The sequence below is a fragment of the Tupaia chinensis genome, unplaced genomic scaffold (genome assembly GCF_000334495.1).
Source record: "Tupaia chinensis unplaced genomic scaffold, TupChi_1.0 Scaffold144806_1, whole genome shotgun sequence".
In the NCBI taxonomy this organism is placed as follows: Eukaryota; Metazoa; Chordata; class Mammalia; order Scandentia; family Tupaiidae; genus Tupaia; species Tupaia belangeri.
In genome coordinates this window covers 135,075-145,149 of record NW_006204667.1, presented here as the reverse complement: position 1 = coordinate 145,149, position 10,075 = coordinate 135,075, and the positions used below count along the sequence as shown (strand labels likewise).

Here is a 10,075-nt window from a genome sequence, read left to right as displayed (position 1 = left end):
GCTTGCTTTCTCACTTTCCCTCTCTCGCTCTCTTTTTTTTTTTTCTCTCACTCTGCCCCTCTCTGGTCAAATTAAAGTGAATGCATGGGGGAGGCCGGCAGGTGGTGCAGTGGTTAAGATGCTGGCCTCCCACATGGCTGACTGCAGTTTGAGTGTCAGATCTGGCGGCTTGCTTTCTCACTTTCTCTGTCTCTCTCCATGTGTCTCTCTCTGGTCAAATAAAATAATAATAATAATAAATACAATAAAATTTAAAAATGTGTAAAACTGAAGTGAATGTATGGACAAATAAAGTTAAATAATTCTATTTTTTAAAAAATGGCATCAGCTTTATTTTCACCTGCAACTAAAAATGAGACTTTCCCTCTATAAGGAATTTTAAAATTTCAAAATTTCTCACAGAACCATTAAGAAAAAAAAAAGTTTTTTCTTATCAAAATCCGTTATTGAGAGATGACCACAATTTTTGAACATTCCTCCAAACATCTGCCTTAACACATAAAAAATGGATATAAGCATCTGTAATTTTGCATAAGTGGAATAATTTTACACATTAACATGTGTCATAAGCATCTTTACAGGTCAACAAATACAGTATTTCATTATCCTTTCTAATGGGATCTTGATAGTCCATTAAACAGAGTTACTGTGATTTATTTAGCTAATTCGTCTGTTAGTTTGAAAAATCCACTTTCGGAAGCTAAGATAATCTGGTAGCATAGTGTGACGCTAGCTCCGAAGTCTCTGAGGTAACCTGGCATGTTTCCCACCAATGTTAACATTAGCCCTAGAGTCGCATAATGGGAGAAATAGACGGTCACTAGGTCAGGCTCCGAGACACCAGGGTCCACAGATCAAAGACAAAACCAAATCAACAGACACAGTTTGAAAGAATCCCAAAGGCCCAGCCGCAGGAGCATGAGCTTCTTGGCAGTTCTGCTCAGCAAGCTTAGGCCCCATGGCTGGCCTGGATTTGATTCCCAGCTCACCTCAAGCAGCAGGGCCTGTAGATCGAGCTACTCAGAAGCCTGAGGCAGAAGGATCACAGGATAGTAAGACCTTGTCTAAAAAACACTCCCTCCTGGGCCAGCAGGTAGAATGGAGGTTGAAGCAGCTTGATCCCACATGGCCAACTCCATGGTTCAAATCCTAGACCTGGCTGCTTGGAAATCACACTGGGCAGGAGTGTGTGCATGCCCAAAAGCCCAAGAGGAAAATGGAAGAGAAGGGATTATGGCATGGCCATACCCCTGGGGGGGGGGGTGATTTCTCACTTTCATTCTCTCTCTCTTACTGTCTCTTTCCAAGGAGCATATGTAACCTATAGCAAAACTAAAACAAACAAACAAAAAAGCACTCCCTCCCCACAACACTCACACACACAGAGTCACAGCGGCATTTGTGGAGGACTAGGCTCTCCTGATCGACTCACTGCAGTCAGAAAACTGGCCCCCTCTTCTGCCCCATAGTGGGAACAAGACCTCTAGCCGAACAACCAGCTGTGAACAGGAGGCCCTGTCAGGTCCCACGAGTGACAGAGAACTGTCCTCAGGCACACTGGTCAGCGCTCCCTGGCAAAACAGGCACACGGAGAAGGGGGGTCATTCTTCCCAGATGGTGCTTTCTATCCCTCTTCAGAGAAAACAGGAAATGGCTACGCCAACATTGGCCAGCGCATTTGGGGAGAGCATGGGGAGTCAGGTCAGTCTTGAGTTGGAGGATTCTCATCTGCATGTAACTAGTATCCTATGTATGGAAGAAGAAACTGGGATCAGGGTCCCAGCGTCACATATGAGGGAACTATGACACGCAGCTGTAGAGAAAGTGCCTTGGAAGTAAGACTAGATGAGAACACCAAATCTCCATGAAAAACAGGCTGAACACTTGGTTGGCATCAACTGGGTATATGGGCGAGCTGCAACAAAGGAAAGAACAAACATTGAAAGATGGCAACTGTCCTTGTGCTGTCAGGAAATCCTGAGGAAACGCAGCATGGAATGCAATTGACTCAATGCCTGTCTCTGAACTCTGACTTCCACTAAAAACTGAAGAGACTTCTTTTTTTTAAATTACTTTATTTAGCTTTATTTATTTATTTATTTATTTATTTATTTATTTTATTTGACCAGAGAGGGACAGGGTGAGAGAGTATGAGAGAGAGAGGAGGAGAGGGGGAAGGAGTGAGAAAGCATGCCACCAGGTCCAGGACTCAAACTGTGGTCGGCCATGTGGGAGTCCAGTGCCCTAACCACCACACCACCTGCCAGCCCCTAACTAGTATTCTGATGACACCTTCCTCAGTGGGGAGCTTTCTACTTCCACTCGCTGGAGCCATTAGTGCCTCCAAATGCAGAAGGACATAAAAAGAAGTGCCCTATCTCATAAGACTATTCAGAAAGTTATTCAAAATGTTGAAAGGATTAAACAGAAAAAAAAAAAATCTGAGAGTTTTTTTGCTACAGGATGTGTGCATACGCACACAAGTGCCTGGTGTGAATTTCAAACTGCTGGCTCTGGGACTCAAACTGCAGTTGCCGTTGATGTGGGAGTCCAGTGCCTTGACCACTATGGCACCTGCTGGCCCCAAACAGAAATGTTAAAAATATGTTTTTCCTCCTCTTCTATGATAAACACCGAGATAAATGTTTGTATTCCCCAGATGAGATATTCGGCGAATATCTGCATTCCACCTGCATTCCACAGTATTTATGTTCAGGGCATTGTGCTAGGTCCCAGGGAAGCCAAGGAAACAGATACTGCTCCTCCCCTCAAGGAACTCGCAGTTTTATATTATAAATAAAGGGAAGGTGGGCATCTATTAACTAGCCACAGGAAGACGCAACTTGCTCAAGACCAGACACAACTGAGTCCAAGGAGGCATATACTCCCTTGACCATCTCAATCTGAGCCATAGGAAGATCCCAGAATCCTCCTTGCTCTGTTTCCCATGTCTCCTGAAAGAGAAGATACTAAATTTACTGGTTAAAAACCCCTAAATCCTAAGAGTCAGGGATGCTCTCTTTTCCCTGAAGATAAACTCAACCAAACCACAGCAAAATGATGAAAGAGGAGAGATGAACTCAATCTTGCAGGGGATAACGTTAGGGAAATAAATAAATAAAAAGACATGTTTGATCCTGTCTTTTTATTTCTTTTTTAAAGAATAATTTTATTTATTATTATTATTATTCATTTAATTTGACCAGAGAGAGAGACAGAGAGAGAAGAAAAAAGTAAGAAAGCCAGCCACCAGGTACAGGATTCAAACCGCTGTTAACCATGTGGGAATCCAGCACCTTTAACCACCTGCTGTCCCCTGAGCATGTCTCTTTAAATATCCACACTGAGTGGGAAGGAATCCATCCATTTGTTTATTTCACTCTAAGCAGACCCTGGCATCCGGTTGCCAAAAATATCCTGGCCTGCCCCTGCTCCATTCCCTGCTGTCTGCAGGTGCCTTCTCAATGACAATGAAGTCCTGTGCGTGTGGCTGTGTTGAGGCTCCACCAAATGCTTGGCAAGGAAGGCCACTTGGCCTACTTTGCGCATGCATTTGGGAGACTTCCAAACAGATGCATATGCATCTTCACTTTCTTGGCAGGCGGGCTGAGAATTTAAGGATTCTTGTGGGGAATTTATGCTGCTCTGAAAACTTAACCCGTCATGGGAGTAACATAAAAGGGTTCGTATAAAAGACGTGACCTTTTGCCTCCCTTTGGAGTCTTGCTTGGCCTCCTGTGTCTTTGTTGCCTTTTATGAAAGCTTTAGTGACTTTCTTTGTGAGCGGGTGATTTTCACTGTCCTGAGCTCTCTAGGGTCTATTTTATTTTCAACAATGATTTCCATTTCATCCGACTCTATTGTCGAGGCCAAAGATGTGCTTCTTTATTCAGAAAGTGCCATCAGTCGGGAAGGAAAGAAAAAAAAATGATCTGAAAGCGATTTGGGCCAATGTAACAAAAGGGGGGAAGATAATGAGAGTAACCTATCATTTTACTACCTGGAACTCCCCACTACCAAGGACAGCCCGAGAGATCCCAACCACGGGTGAAGCAGACATGGCTCCGTGGCCTGATTTGGCAAATTCTAAACAATAACTCTTATTCCACGGAGTCATTTAATCCCCGCGTGATCAGGGAGAACAAAGAAAGCCCTGCATATCAGGAAGATTTCCTAATTTCCTATCTGCCTATATTTGTCTGGGCTAAATACAGCCAAGAGCTTTTTAATATTCTCCCCAAAGGATACTTTGAAAACTCACCAAACAGGAATTACCTTATAAAAAGGCAGAGATACAATGCTTTGTAAACCGTATTTTCTCAGACTAGATAAACAGCAAATGACACAAACATACAATGAAAATTAAACAGTAGTTGAAAAGACTAAGAAAGTTATCCAGCCTCCTTTATTTGACATTGTAAATCATTTTAATAACACTTAGCCAGATCATCTATGATAAACACACCGAAGGAATGGTTTTTTTCCCCCATGTGTCTAGGCGTTCCAGGCTGTGTTTTTAACCTGCCCCCTCAGCTGCGCTGTTGTCCACCCTCCAGTTCCTTGTCTTCCTTCTTCGCTCTTACCTGTGTAACCTGATTAGACCCTGACATGGATTTCTGCTACTAGAACTTCCCCACTGCTCGGGGACTTGGAGTACAGTGACAGGCATTTGTACATCTGCACCGACTCACTGAATCTATTCTTTAGCTCCATAGGACGCCCTGAAGAAAGGTTCTCAAGCAGGGTCTAACAGGATCTTTATGAGTTGGGAGTTTATTTTACCCTCTTCAGGGTAACTGCTTTGCTAGGAGATGACAGAGATGCTGCGACTCCCTGCGTCCACTTCCCTCCTGGTGCCCAGCACCAGGGATTCATGATCAGCCGGACCAGGCAGCAGCCCCATGGAGGACTGCTCACGAGGCCTTGTAAAACAAAGGAAGTTTCTTCAGGCAGCTTATCTACATTAGCAGCACTTGATTCTAGATAGGCTAGTGCACCAACAACTCCGCCTGAAAGAATAACAGTGGCTGAGGAGAACCCACTTCCAACCGTGAAGCAATTAGAGTGCTGCTGAATGGCTGATTGCTTGCGTGTGGTCTCCTTAGTTCCCTGGTGGAGCTCACTTAGAGTTCTGCAATTGGATAGAATGGATTGGAATGAGCGCTGTCACATAGAACTGCCAGCTGTTCTACTGTTAATAAAGACACTATTTAGCTATTAATACATCCCGTTCTTCCACGTTGTGCCCATTCAAATAAAAGATCTTCATTTGTGGAGGGGGGTGTGGCTGCACCTGTTCTTGATTCAGGAATCTGTGGCCTGTGGAGGACTCCCTGTTACCACTCTGAAGCGATTAGAGCTCCCAGGCGCTGTCTGCTTATAAAAGGAATCGGATCATCAGACAGTGGGACAAAAAATAAACAGAATAAAAGAAAAACATGAAGCTGTAGGTTCAGTTGACCTGCCATTGCTTTAAATGGTTTTTATGTGATAAAAAGTCTGGTTTGTTGGACATGTTAGAATTTACTTGTAAGCAAGGTTCATGTGACTATTGATTTCTTTCCTTTCGCAGATAGCTATTGCGTTTTCGATATACCTAGGGTAGAAGACAGAAATAATCTATGGTGAGATTGCAAGGTGAAATGTAGCCCAAGTCTGAGTAATTAACAGGACAGCCTACTTCCCATGGAAGCAAACCAGCAAAGCACTTTCTTTCTTCCTACCAGCAAACACAAATCTTCAAAGAATCCACAGTATGAGTAAAAACACATGACATACATACGCACAGAAAAGCAACCCACATGAAACAAACTAAATGTTTCCATTTCCACACAGACAGATAAGAAACATGCTTGTGAGTGTGGAGTGGGATCTATCCTAAAATTGTAAGTGAGGTCCAGGATCCAGCCACATGCTAATTGCTATAAATTGGAGCAATTTTTCCTGGAGCTTCTGAAGATGCTGCCCTACAGTGGGTGACACCATCACCATCACCACCAGTGCTGACCTTACCAGGGTCTGTAAGAGCCAAGGATAGAAGAGAATGGATGTAAAGAAGTTACAGTAGTCATCCCCATCCTGCGGGAACTGGGTGCTCCTCAGTGTGTCAGTCTGCCAGAGCTGCTGAAATACCGCAGATATAACAACGTGCTAACAGGTACATTTTGAGACTGACTGCCCACAAAGTACCCTCAACAAGCATTGAAGAACCTCATTGGCTCTTATGACTAACCTGAGGAAGCCTCGAGTTACGGGAGGGCAAGAGCGGTAAGGTTGCTGAAAAAGTGAGTGACAAGATTGTACTGATTGCCCTAAGCCAAGCAAGAGGCAAGAGGTGGCTGGGTCAAGAGGTGGTTTCAGTTGCACAATAACAATCAACATGGAGAATTCTAAATGCTGAAAATTGAGAATGGATACTAAAAGACATCCAGAAAATTCCACAAAAGATACAAAGAGAGGGGGAAGAAGAGAAAGAAGGAAAAAAAAGAAGGAAGGGAGAGAGGAAAGAAGAATCTAGAAAAGGAAAACAGGAAGGAGGGAGAAAGGATAGAGAGAGAGGAAGAAAAACAAATACGTCCTGACTTTCGGCAACCTAAGATATGGGCGATGGGGAGAGAATGCAAGGAATGAAGCACTAATTGAAGTCTTTGGAGGTAGGCCTCAATATTCTGTGCTATGCTCCTCTGGCGTATTCTAGGTTTGATTAAAATTGTAGAACTGTTTGACATCTCCAGAAGCAATGTGATTGATGATGCTAAGTGACAGATCTCAAGTCTTCAGGACTTCCTTCAATGACACATGAAATGTCTCTGATGATCTGAAAGCCAAGAGGTGAGCAAAGGAAACTGGTGGAATGGAATAAGGACCAGAAGGTACTAAGTCTGTATCAAAAGGAGAAAGTAGAAATTCTTGTACAAGTACAAATATATCCACAGTTGATACAGACTTGATCCTGCTGCATAATTTCTATGAGTTTTAATACCCTTGCCTATAAAATGGACATAATCTATCTCACAAGTGTGATTATGAAGATTATATAGGAAGAAATAACATCCATATAAAGCAACAATGGTAGGTATCTAATAAACATTAGGTTTTTTTCCTCCTTAAGAATTTCTTCTGGGGAACAAGCAGTTAGCATAATGGCTATGTCACTGGACTCCCACGTAGTCTACCACGATTCACGTCCCTGACCCGGTGGCTTAAAACTCACGCTCGGCGCGTGTGCGTGCGTGTCTAAGATCCTGAGAGGAGAATGGAGGAGAAGGGATTGCAGCATGACCATCCCCCCTGGGGGGTGATTTCTCACTTTCTGTCTCTATGTCTCTCTCTGTCTGTCTGGCGACAAAAAAAAAAAAAAAAAAAAAAAAAAAAAAAAAAAAAAGAATTTCTTCTGGAAGTAGCATCCAAACCAGTAAGTACAAAGATCTAGTTCTAGTTCACATGGTAGCTGCTGACGTGGAATTTGCTAAGAACACGTATGAATTGTACAAGAAAGTCTCTCCAAATGGGCTCCTCCTGGGCTGGTATGCCCAGCCATGACCTGACAGAGCACTTGGTGCTGATCTGTGAGTACTACAACCGGGAAGTGTGGAGGGCACTGCATATGGAAGCCATCTTGAGCTATCTGCCATCTTGGAAATCATTAGGTTTCACTTCCCCAGGGAGCAAACCCTTTCTCAGAAATCATGTGTTCCTGGGGGCAGTTGGGTTTCTAGGCAACGGGAGTGATCCACTCACATCAATGATTGGCTCATACTGTTCTATCTCATTTGCATGTCAGGCACCCAATCAATGCCCACCAGCCTGTATATAAGCTTGCAATTCTTCCTTAATAAAAGAAGACTTGATCGGCACCTCGTCTTGTCTCCACTCCATGTGTCTGTGTGTTTGTCCCATCTCTCACTCCCTCCCTCAGGAAAACTGTTCGACTGTCCTGTGGGTTGGGACAAGGAGGTCCCACCCACATTCACCTAGCTGTGGACACGAGTCTCCAGAACGGCTGCATGAGCATCAAGGCCTAAGTCAGCACTTGAATGGGTGTCCCTGGGAGGACCATGGGGGTGATGTCCACACTTCTGATGGTGAAATTCACATACTACCACACAGAACACATTGGTGTCGACCTGATCATGAAGACCCATTTCAGCCCCAACTGGGTGATCGGACTCTGAAGTAACTTGCAGCAAGTAGGAGGGGCATCGGCCTGCACCCAGGATGTCCTGAGCATGGTGCTGCCGCGTGCCAAGGATGTCCTGTCTGGAAAGGTCTCAGCTGACAGTACTGTGGCCGCTTCTTTTATTTTTTTGGAGAGGTTTTTTTTTTTTCACTATAGGGCGCGTGCGCTCACCAGACAGACAGAGAGACAGAGAGACAGCAAGCGAGAAAGCCACGCACAGAGGGGATGGTCACACCACAATCCCTTCTCCTCCATTTTCCTCTGGGGATCTTGGGCACGCACGCACACGCGCCTGGCGTGAGTTTTAAGCCACCAGGTCCGGGATGCAAACCGTGGTTGACTACGTGGGAGTCCAGCGACATAGCCATTACGCTAACTGCTGGTTCCCTGTGGCCACTTCTTAACGAGCCTGGTGAACCAAGTGTCCAAAAGAGTTCCTGATGACTTTGAGACCCTGCTCAGCAACAACATCAATGATCTCCTGTTAATAAAGACACTATTCAGCTATTCATACATTCCATTCTTCCATGTCGTGCCCAAACAAAATATCTACAGTTTGCTGGCAGGAAGAAAGAAAGTGCTTTGCTGGTTTGCTTCTATGGAGACCAACTCGGCCAATCTCAGGTAGTCAGAGATTGTCCTCAACAAGAAACTTGTAAACCTGTGACTAAGTCCCAGCAGCCCCCCTGCCATTCTGCATCTCAACCCTAGGACTCAGAACGAAGTGAAGGAGAAATGCTTTCTTTGCGATCTTGAGTCACAGTGAGTCAGCCAGCTGCTCATGACTAAATAAATATAGCAAACTTTTTATAAATGAAAAAAAAAGTCTTCTGAGAATGTTTTTTTAATCCAGTGTTGGGACATTCAAGTTTTTGCTTGCTTGGTTTTTGTTTTGTTTTGTTTTGTTTTTTAAGGTTTTTGCCATAGGGCGCATGCACCAGAGAGAGAAAGTGAGGGGGGACGGTTAGAAATTACCCCCCACAAGGGGATGGTCATGCCGCAATCCCTTCCCCTTTGTTCTCCTCCTGGGATTTTTGGCATGCACGTATATGTGCCCACTGTGATTTTCTTTCTTTTTAAAGAATTATTTATTTAATTTCATTCATCACCATTATTTTTCAACTCAACCAGCAATACAGAGAGAGAGAGAGAAAATGAGAAAGCAAACCACCAGATCCGGGACCTGAACTGTGGTCTGCCATGTGGGAGTCCAATGTCCCAACCACCACACCAACCGCTGATCCCTCTCACAGTGATTTTCAAGCCACCAGTCCTGGACTTGAACCATGGTTAGCCATGTGGGAGTCCAGTGCCTTAACCTCTATGGCACCTACAGGCCCCTGAGACATTCAACTGGAATGATTAGTTACAGATATAAAATCTGATCAGATCCTAAAGGCTCTTGATCCTTTAATTAAGAATGTACATGGTAGTAGGAAAATATCATTCTAATTCTTGTGTAACAAACTGTCTTCTAATATGTTTTCCTTCTATGTTCCTTAATATCCCATATCAGACATAAGGGTATCTCAAAAGCTTTGTGGAACATAAAATAAAACTACAAGTTCATATGGTACAAAAAGTTTAAAATCCATGCATAGTTTTTGCATAATACATATTGTCCAGGAACTTTTTGAAGACTGCTCATGTTTACTCAGTATTTCTAAAGAGCTATTGCCTGACCTGGCACTCGATGAAAGAGAGGGAGGGAAGGAAAAAGAAACAAAGAGAACAAAGGAGAGAAGAAGAAGGTTGAATGTCTATATTTGAATGTCTGTTGATGAAATTTGCCAAAAAAAAAAAAAAATAGTCTTACTCTTGCCTTTTTTTCTCCCAAATTTCAGCTTGTTATTGCTTAAACCCCAACAAAAAGCATCAATCTGAATAAAGAAATGC

The 10,075-nt window shown here is 43.6% G+C and overlaps 1 pseudogene; it reads left to right on the top strand.

Moving 5' to 3' along the window:
* The first annotated feature begins 7,443 nt into the window (after nucleotides 1–7,443).
* LOC102487828 (eukaryotic translation initiation factor 3 subunit F-like) lies at nucleotides 7,444–8,846 on the top strand (annotated as a pseudogene).
* Nucleotides 8,847–10,075: the final 1,229 nt, after the last annotated feature.